Source organism: Sparus aurata, chromosome 23, assembly GCF_900880675.1.
Source record: "Sparus aurata chromosome 23, fSpaAur1.1, whole genome shotgun sequence".
In the NCBI taxonomy this organism is placed as follows: Eukaryota; Metazoa; Chordata; class Actinopteri; order Spariformes; family Sparidae; genus Sparus; species Sparus aurata.
This window is the reverse complement of record NC_044209.1, coordinates 8,668,649-8,678,243: the sequence shown is the minus strand read 5'-3', so window position 1 is coordinate 8,678,243 and position 9,595 is coordinate 8,668,649.

Sequence of the window (9,595 nt, the reverse complement as noted above, 5' to 3'; positions counted from 1 at the left end):
TTACGGTTTCGTCGAGATTATTATTCCATCAATTAAACTCCAAACAGTAACCCAGGGTAGGGACTCAGGAGGCATGATCATTTGGTATAGATCAGAACTAACCCACTCAATTGAAATTATCAAAAAAGTAGAATCCCATATTTGGCTGAAAATTAGCAAAGAAATAATATGTGCAGACCAACATGTCTACCTATGTGCTATTTACATACCCCCCTCAGAATCTCCATACTACAACGAAGATATTTTCTCCACTCTAGAGGGGGAAATAAACCAATTTAAAACTTTAGGAAATGTGCTAATCTGTGGGGACCTGAATGCTAGAACTGGAGAGAAAGCTGACACTGATAAACATCCAGGGAGATCAGCACTCAGGCCTACCTGGAGAAACCTGCTTTCCTCTCCCCGAACTCCCCCCAAGACACAATTTTGATAAAATTACCAACACAAGCGGTACCCAGCTTTTACAGCTCTGCCGCACGCTGGGTCTGTATATAGTCAATGGTAGGTTACGAGGAGACTCTCTGGGCCGTTACACATTTAGTTCAGCACTTGGCAGTAGTACGGTAGACTATGCAATAACAGATCTGGACCCAATGTCTCTCAGAGCTTTCGCAGTCAACCCACTCACACCCCTCTCTGACCACAGCCAGATCACAGTCTATCTGAAGAGGGAACACAATAACTATGAGGCCTCTAAACCCAGTGAACTTTACAACACCACACATTCATACAGATGGACATCAGACAGCATGGAGAGCTACCAAAAGGCATTCGAAAATTCCAAAATCCAATATTTATCCAATCGATTTATTTCTTTCTGAAATATTTCCCCATAATAATGATGGTGTAAACACTGCTGTGGGCAAAATTAACGCAATTTTTGATAAATTGGCAAAGTTATCAAACTTGAAAACATCTAATCATAAACCAAAACAGACACACAATAACAAATGGTTTGACAACGACTGCAAAAATATAAGGAAAACTTTAAGAAAGTTATCAAACGAAAAACATAGAGACCCAAATAACCAAAATATACGCCTTCGTTACCACGACACCTTAAAACAATATAAACACACACTGAGAGCTAAGAAAGAACTACAGACCAGAACCCAGCTCTCTGAAATAGAAGAATCTTTAGAGTCAAACCAGTTCTGGCAGAAGTGGAACACCCTAAACAAAACACAACAAGATCAATTGGCAATACAAAATGGCAGCATTTGGATGAATTATTTTACTGAATTATACAGCAATTTTGCAAAGAACAGTGACCAAAACAAAACACATGCCAAGTGGAAAACTTTAGAATTAGTCATTAAAGACAACCAGAACCCTCTAGATGCTTCAATAACAGAGCAGGAACTGACGGAAAGCATCCAATCCCTGAAAGCTAAAAAAGCTATACTCAAACTTTTTAATATAATTCTAGCAGGTGGCACTTTTCCTGACATATGGAATAAAGGTATAATAACACCACTTTATAAAAATGGAGATAAATATGACCCTAATAATTACCGTGGAATCTGTGTAAATAGTAACCTGGGAAAACCTTTTGCAACATTATTAATAAAAGACTTATCAGTTTTATCAATGACCAAAATGTTTTGAATAAATGCCAGATTGGATTCTTACCAAATTTTCGGACAACAGACCGCATCTATACCCTCCACACCCTGATTGAGCAAGAATTAGACAAGAAGAAAGGAAAGGCCTACGCATGTTTTGTTGACTTCACAAAGGCCTTTGATTCCATCTGGCATGAGGGTCTTTTCTACAGACTGCTCAACAGTGGCATTGAAGGAAAAACATATGATGTAATAAAATCTATGTACACAAAAGTAAATGTGCAGTTAAAATAGGAGACAAACAAACAACCTTCTTTCCCCAAGGTCGTGGGGTGAGGCAGGGATGCAACCTCAGTCCAATCCTCTTCAATTTATACATCAATGAATTTGCATGTCAATTGGATCAATCCACGTCACCTGGTCTCAGTCTGAATGGTACAGAAGTTAAGGGTCTCCTGTACGCAGATGACCTGGTTTTGCTGTCACCAACCAAAGAAGGTCTACAGCAGCACCTCAACCTCCTGCATACATTCTGTAAGTCCTGGGCCCTGACAGTCAACCCAAAGAAAACCAAATTATGATCTTCCAGAAGCAGTCCAGAAGTCAGGACAACACACACAATTTCTATTTGGACACCACTAAATTACAGCATACAAAAAACTACACATACCTTGGCCTCAACATAAGCTCCACAGGAAGCTTCAACTTGGCTGTGAAAGATCTGAGAGACAAAGCAAGGAGGGCTTTCTATGCAATTAGAAGAAATATCAAACTGGACATTCCAATTAAAATCTGGCTTAAAATTTTCCAATTTGTATTAGAACCGATAATTCTCTATGGCAGTGAAATTTGGGGACCAAAACTAAACCATGAATTTGACAAATGGGACAAAACAATAATAGAATCTTTCCACACAGAGTTCTGTAAGAACATCATGCACGTCCAGAGAAAGACACCAAACAACGCATGTAGAGCAGAACTCGGCCAATTCCCCTTTATATTGAAAATACAAAAAAGAGCAATTAAATTTTACAATCACCTAAAATCTAGTGACCCCCACACATACCACCACAAAGCCTTAACCTGCCAAGAGCTGAAGCCAGAGAAGAGTCCCCTCAGCCAGCTGGTCCTGAGGTTTTGTCCAGACAACCCAACATGGCCCGGACAGCCTTGGGACCACAACACCAAGCCAATCAGACCAAACCAAATTATCAACCAACAAAAAGAAATCTACATCGCATACTGGAAGGAAACAACTAAAAGACAGAGTAAATTAAAATGTTATCTGACCCTAAAAAGAAACTTCGCGTTAGCAAATTATTTGAGCACAGTAACAGATCCTAAATTAAGAAAAGCCTTGACTATGTACAGACTCAGTGAACACAGCCTGGCTGTAGAGAAGGGTCGGCACAGACAGAGCTGGCTGCCAGAGGAGGAGAGACTCTGCTCCCACTGTGACCGACAAGAGGTCGAGTCAGAACTGCACTTCCTCACCTCATGCCCCAAATACCAGGCTCTGAGAAATCAACACTTTCCCAAAATAATACAAATACACCCTGAATTTGAACACACAACAAACATGGAGAAACTCCCATATTTACTTGGGGAAATACCCAAATGTGAGAACATTGCAGCCAAATTCATCATCTCATGTCACGACCTGAGGACAGCCAGTGGAACCTGAGAAACTACTCAGAATTTACTTCTTTGTATTTGTTTTTAATTGTTTCACTCTTACTTATTCATTTATTTATTTACTTATTTTTCGTATCAACATAAATGCACACACACACACACACACACACACACACACACGAACACACACACACACGCACACACACACACACACACACACACACTTACACTCACCCACACACACACTTACACTCACCCACACACACACACACACACACAGACACACACACAGACTTCCACAGTCTTTGTGCCTGCCATAGACTGAGAGACAGGAAGTGACAATCATTTTTTTTGTTTATTTGTTTGTTTGTTTGTTGTTTTCTTATTTTTGTTATTACAGTCCTGATGTGACTATGACTGAGTCACTCATAAGTTATACATATTATACATACAGTATAACTCATTTATTGTAAATATTGTTCTCCTTTATTGTTATTATTATTTTGAATTCTAAATGCTTGCTTTGGCAATATGTACGGTGTTACCTCATGCCAATAAAGCTCTTTGAATTGAATTGAATTGAATTGACTGCTGTGAGTACTGAGGTTGAAAAGATCTAACCTTTCCATTGGTTTTAGCAGCACTCTCCTCCAGCTCGTCTCCTGCAGGGTCATGTGACAACAGACAGATCACAGGATTGAAGTTGTCAGTGAACTATTCCAGCTGAAGAGGACTTATTTGTAAAAATGTTGTGTGTGAGACACCTTTCAACTTATTACAAGACACTGCACCATCAACAGGATGTTGAAGCTGTCATTTTAAGGTAAAACATTTACCTCATGTTGTTTAAATTAAAAAAGTTTGCAGAAAAGCAAGACAGCAACAAAAGAACATGAAGTAATTCTCACCTTGTTCGGTAGCTGTTGAAACTTTCTGGGATGTTTGACTTGTGTCCTTCTCTGCTGACTTCTCCTCAATGGACCTCTCACCTTTGTTACTGCTGCTTTCACTGTTGATCTCTTTACCTTCATCAGCTTCTTCTGTTGAAGGGTCGAAGAAGACAAACATGATTATATATAGATTAGATAAGTTCCTGTATTCCTTCAAACCTGAATGAAGCTTGAGCTGAATAGATTGAAAATGAAAAAATAATGTTACTTTTAAAACATATATTAATATACAATCCCTAAATCATTCAAATCTCACCTTTATCACTGGTTACAGATGGTATCACAGACTTGTTTTCATCTTCTTCCTCTCTGGTGCGGTCATCGTTTTTGTCTGGGTGTTTAGCACCATTAGCTGGATCACGCTGAAAAAACAGATGATTTTATATGACTTTGAGCTCCCCCGAATCCACCATTGAGATTATCACAAAGGAATAAAATCAAGGAAATACCAAATGCACAAACTAAATGCAAGCAGGTTTGTAATTTAGTGAGGGAATGGAATTTCTTCTGGGAAAGTGTTTTCAACTGCACCAGGAAGTCCAGCAAGTAACAGTCTGTCCTCATTTAGACTAAAACTAAACAGGGTGACTATCTTCAGTTTAGTCTACAGTTGTGACTGAGATAATGTGTATAATGTGCAATAGATTTAAGGTAAAGTAGAATACATAAGCAGCGTAAAAAAAGAAATGCTGTGACAACTGAGCTTGAAAAGATCTCACCTTCACCTCTGTTGTAGCTGCTCTCTCTTCCAGCTCGTCTCCTTCAGGGAGATGTAACACCAAACAGATTGTAGGATTGAACATAAAAACTTTTTTTGTCAGTGAACTTTTCAAGCTGAAGAAGATTTATTTGCAAAGATGATGTGTGTATTCAAAAAATTCATTGTTCAACATGATGCATCTCCTCTTTACCAAATAGAGTTGAGATGTTTTAATATCAAAGCATTTTGTAGAAAGTAGCATTTAATGCAACTCGCAAACTATTTTTGGTCTGTGTTTGGTCTCCACCAACTCCAGAGGGAAATATCTGTACATTTAACTAAAGCAAAGTAGAAGTTATTTAAGAATGCCAACATCAAAATCTATCCTGTTTCATTTTGCTGAGACACTGATGAATCTGTCTTTTCTTCTTCATGTGATTTGTGCTCCAGGTGTTCTTTCTGTTCTTTATTCGGTCCACTGTAGCAGTGTGGATCATTTTCAGAGACCATGACATCTATTTTGTCAAACAGAGCTATGATCTCTTTTTCATCCTTCATACTTCTTGTACATGTGTGATATCTTTTTTCAGCAAAACTGCTGTTGGATTTCAGCTCTGTCAGCGCACTTTCACAGTTTTCATCTGACTCATGAGTCACAATTGTCATTAAATAAGCCAGTGAACCTTTCCCAAAAGCTATTTCTAACTACTGCACTCCTGAGCTATAATGGCTGTTATGCAGACCATTTGGTAACAGTAAGAGAAAGGCATGAAATTCCTGATTTAATGGGAATCGGTGTTTTGTAGACTAAGCATGTTAATGACAGAGATGAGCCGACCACATAAATCATACAGTTTGACTGTTTCACATTAGCCTGCTCATCATGATCAAGTAAGATGTTTTTAGATCAAATCTTAATTGAGCTCAACAGAAATAATTTAAATCAACAGCATCAAAGTCAAACAGAGTTTGCAGAAAAGCAATGAAACAATCAAATGTAATAAACAAAATCTAACATTCTCAAAATGAGTTGAATAAGTTACAATTAAGTTTCTTACCTTTCTCATTGAATGCAGATGATCCTGATTTGCTTTCAGACCCTCCACCCATGCCACCATTGTTCTCTGACTGATGATTTTCATCAGGTTCATTCACTGGATCACACTGAGAAAATGGATACTTTTATCAACCAACTCATCACATCAGACCCACTGAGATGAAGATGTGTCTTGAAATGTGACATTTACCTTGGTTTCATTTCTACTCTCCTGTAACTCCCGAGTGCAACATGATGTGCATAACAGACGGAGTACAGAGTTTACTTTAGACTCTTCAGCCCTTCCAGCTGGTGTCTTGTCTTGGTTCTCCTCCTCCATCTTATCTGTTCTTCATGCTTTAAAAAGAACAAGGGCAAAGTCAGTTAGACAAAAAACTGTGATAAACTATTACTGCAAGATTGAATTACCATTAAAGATAAATGGGCTGAAAGTATTTAACCTAGAGAATATGAGTCTAATATCATTTTTGTAAAAGTTATTACATCTTACACATCTCATTTTGATGAACGTCACAGGTGAGATGTAAATATTGCAATGTGAAAAATTACCACATTACATTCCAGATTCAACATTTAAGATACAAAAACAACTAATTGTCCAATAATATAGGCAATAATGGAAATTTGTAGTAAAAAGTAATTGTGCTGTTTACTAACAGCTTGAAAATACTCTAGAGAGTTTTGCTTTACTTCTCACAGACAAATGACTCATCCAGGACACAGTGTTTCCTTTATTCCCCTTATGAATCTCACATTTTGCATCTGACACAGTACGGAAGACAGACAGTTTGAATCACTTATACCTCAAAACATGTTACCAACCCAAAAGTCTTTTCAAGATCTATACTAACTCGAACGAGAAATGAAATAATTTGGACAGCTCCGCTGACATTGTTGGCTGTGTTGCTTTGAAGGTGCTGTCAGAAATATGTGGGTAAAAGCATGTAAACAAAATACAAAAGTGGTGAAGTGCAGTTGAGGGTTAATCTATTGGATGGAACTGATGGATTGAATTTCAAGGTAAGAAAAACATATTTCTCAAAGGTAGGATGGTGAAGGGCACTCTTTGTATTATTCAAGAATAATCTATTTTTAGAAAATGTAACAAATACTGTGACTCATGACTTTGCTGTTTTAATACCTAGTAGAGCAGAAACACAAACCATAATTCAAATCTGTGTTCAACAATTTAGAATTGACCTTGACAACTCTTGAATTTTGATCTTACAATTGGAAAATAGATGCATCCAACAAGTTTCAACAAGTAAGCCATTTCAAATTGATCTGATTCAGAATATGATTATAACAAACTGTATAGATATTCATCTGTAACAATGCTGAATAAACTCACCTTTGCATTTGTAATAGTTCTGCCTGGTCTGAGTAGATTTGCTGCCTTGTTATGAATCCTTCCAATAACCAGAGATCACGATGTGAGCTGTCGGTCAGCCTCTCACAAATCTGTCCTGTCTGCACATTGACTATGTCTTTTAAACCAGTGATAACAAAAAGTGAAAGTAGTTCAGCTCCAACTCTATCATTACCCCAAAGCCCAATGACACAATACTTATACAATTGTTCAGTGCTATTTCAACAGTGAACACAGTGAATCTTTACTGCAGTGTTGGAGCTGTACTAATAAATATTGTTATATCAACAGTTCAACAACTTATCATGTGTCACTGATTGAGACAAACCCATAGAGAATGATCTTTTAGCTCGTTGTTTTGTTTTTAAAGCCAAAATACTCCTTCTACTGCTGTTTATAGCAGTTCTAATACTTCGAGCCGAGAAAATGTATTTAGATATGTGAATTCATTACAATGTAAAGTCTATGGGCCGAGAGGGAACTTGTGGGGAAAACTCTAATGTGCATATTTGATGAGCTGCATAACCAGGAAGTAAACGTGACAGCCAGAAATATTCAAAATGCCACTGATCAGCTTTCATAGGAATGAATGGAGCTCTGCCTTCAACACTGCATCCAGATGTAATGTAACATTTGTAATGTCAAAACCCAGTAATTACATCATCACATGATGCACTGCAGCCCAAAAATACTTTTTACCATACGCTTAGACTGTGAAAGAAACGTCTGTTAAACGGTGGATAAATTTTTTGAGCGTCACAGCCCTCGTTGTTTCATTTCAATCTCATAATTTGAGACATTCAGTCCAGCACTAAACCTGAAGTTAGCTGGCTCGGTTTGCAGAAGTCTCTAGGGTGCATGCTCTATGAAAATACCTGAATCTTCCCTGTCATGCGGCCTGCATGACAGAGCAGCCCCCTAGCCACCAGAGGCGGCTGCTCGCTATAGCAGCTGTATATGCCCCTTACTGTATTACTTCTTCCTGGGTCTTCCTGGTTATGAAAAGACCTGGATCTTCTGTGTTGTGTGGCTCATGTAGCGTGCGCTCTAGAGACTTCTGGGTTAGCGCACGGCTATCTAGAATGGGGATAAAACTATATTAAAAGCTAAAGCTGGAGTGGCAAGAACGAGGAGTTCCTGTGATAATTACAGAATCAAAATTATACATGTATGTGTCAAAACCGCAACAACAAACAGACAGAAGATCAGTGTTCCCGACTGAAGGATTAGAAGAAGGGCTGACTCGGTCGGTGATCCAGGTATTTTCGTAGCCAGCAAGTCGAGCTTTTTTGGCTTCAGAACACCACTGAGCAACTTTCATAGTGTGAATGGGAAATGAACCGGTCTCCGCCTCTGTCAAGGGGCAGAAGTGACTGCTTTCTGTAATCAAAATTGTTGTGTGCTGTGTTTTTATATTGCATGAGTTGTTTCATTGCATTGTTTTATTCATTGGTTTGTCGGTCACTGCTTGATGTCTGCACTCCCCCATCCTTCACTTGATCACTCGATAACCTGCACCTGGAGATCTGTGAGTATTTTACAGGCACTGGCAACCACCAGTTGGGCTTCAGTGAACTCCACAAAGGAACAATGATGTGGCGGACAGGTTGGACCAAGTAACTGGCAGAAAAGTTTGAGATGAGGAGACTGGTAGAGAAGAAATGGAGGAAAGGGAGAAGAAATGGTCGAAGAGAGGAAAACCAGATGAAAAAAATAGGAAAAGAAGCAGAGGCATGGAAAGACCTGCAGACCAAGGACGGTGGTGTACCAGGTGTGGAGAGACAAGAGACATCCATAGCAAACAAAGCGTTGTACCAAGAGGAAAGAGAAGAAAAACACAGATTGGTGGTGTACCAGATTGTTTTAACACCTTTTCTGCTACATAGGAATGCAGGTTTTTAAGAGACTTTTTGGATTTTAATATTTTTGGCACTATTTCCACTGTATTCATTTAAACATTTGAACTATAAATTTGAACTGTTTTACCCTTTACCCTGATCTTTTGGTCACCTCAGTGTTTATCTCCACCCTCCATCAACGTCCTTGATAGAGCATCCCAAATTCCTTCTGTATTTAGGCACAGCCACCTAATGTTGGTCATACTCCAGAACTTTCCGTGGCGGAATTTAGCTTGTTCACCCGTCTTATGTTTAGATCAAATCTAAGCCCAGGTGATTAAAAACCCATGTCTACTGCAAGGTCAATTGACACATTCCCATAGCACACAAAAGCCTGATCTTGGTGGGTTTTATGGGATTTAAAAATAAAAGGGGTAATAGATCAGAGACACAGATCTGAGGGAAATGGGGCTGCAGTGAC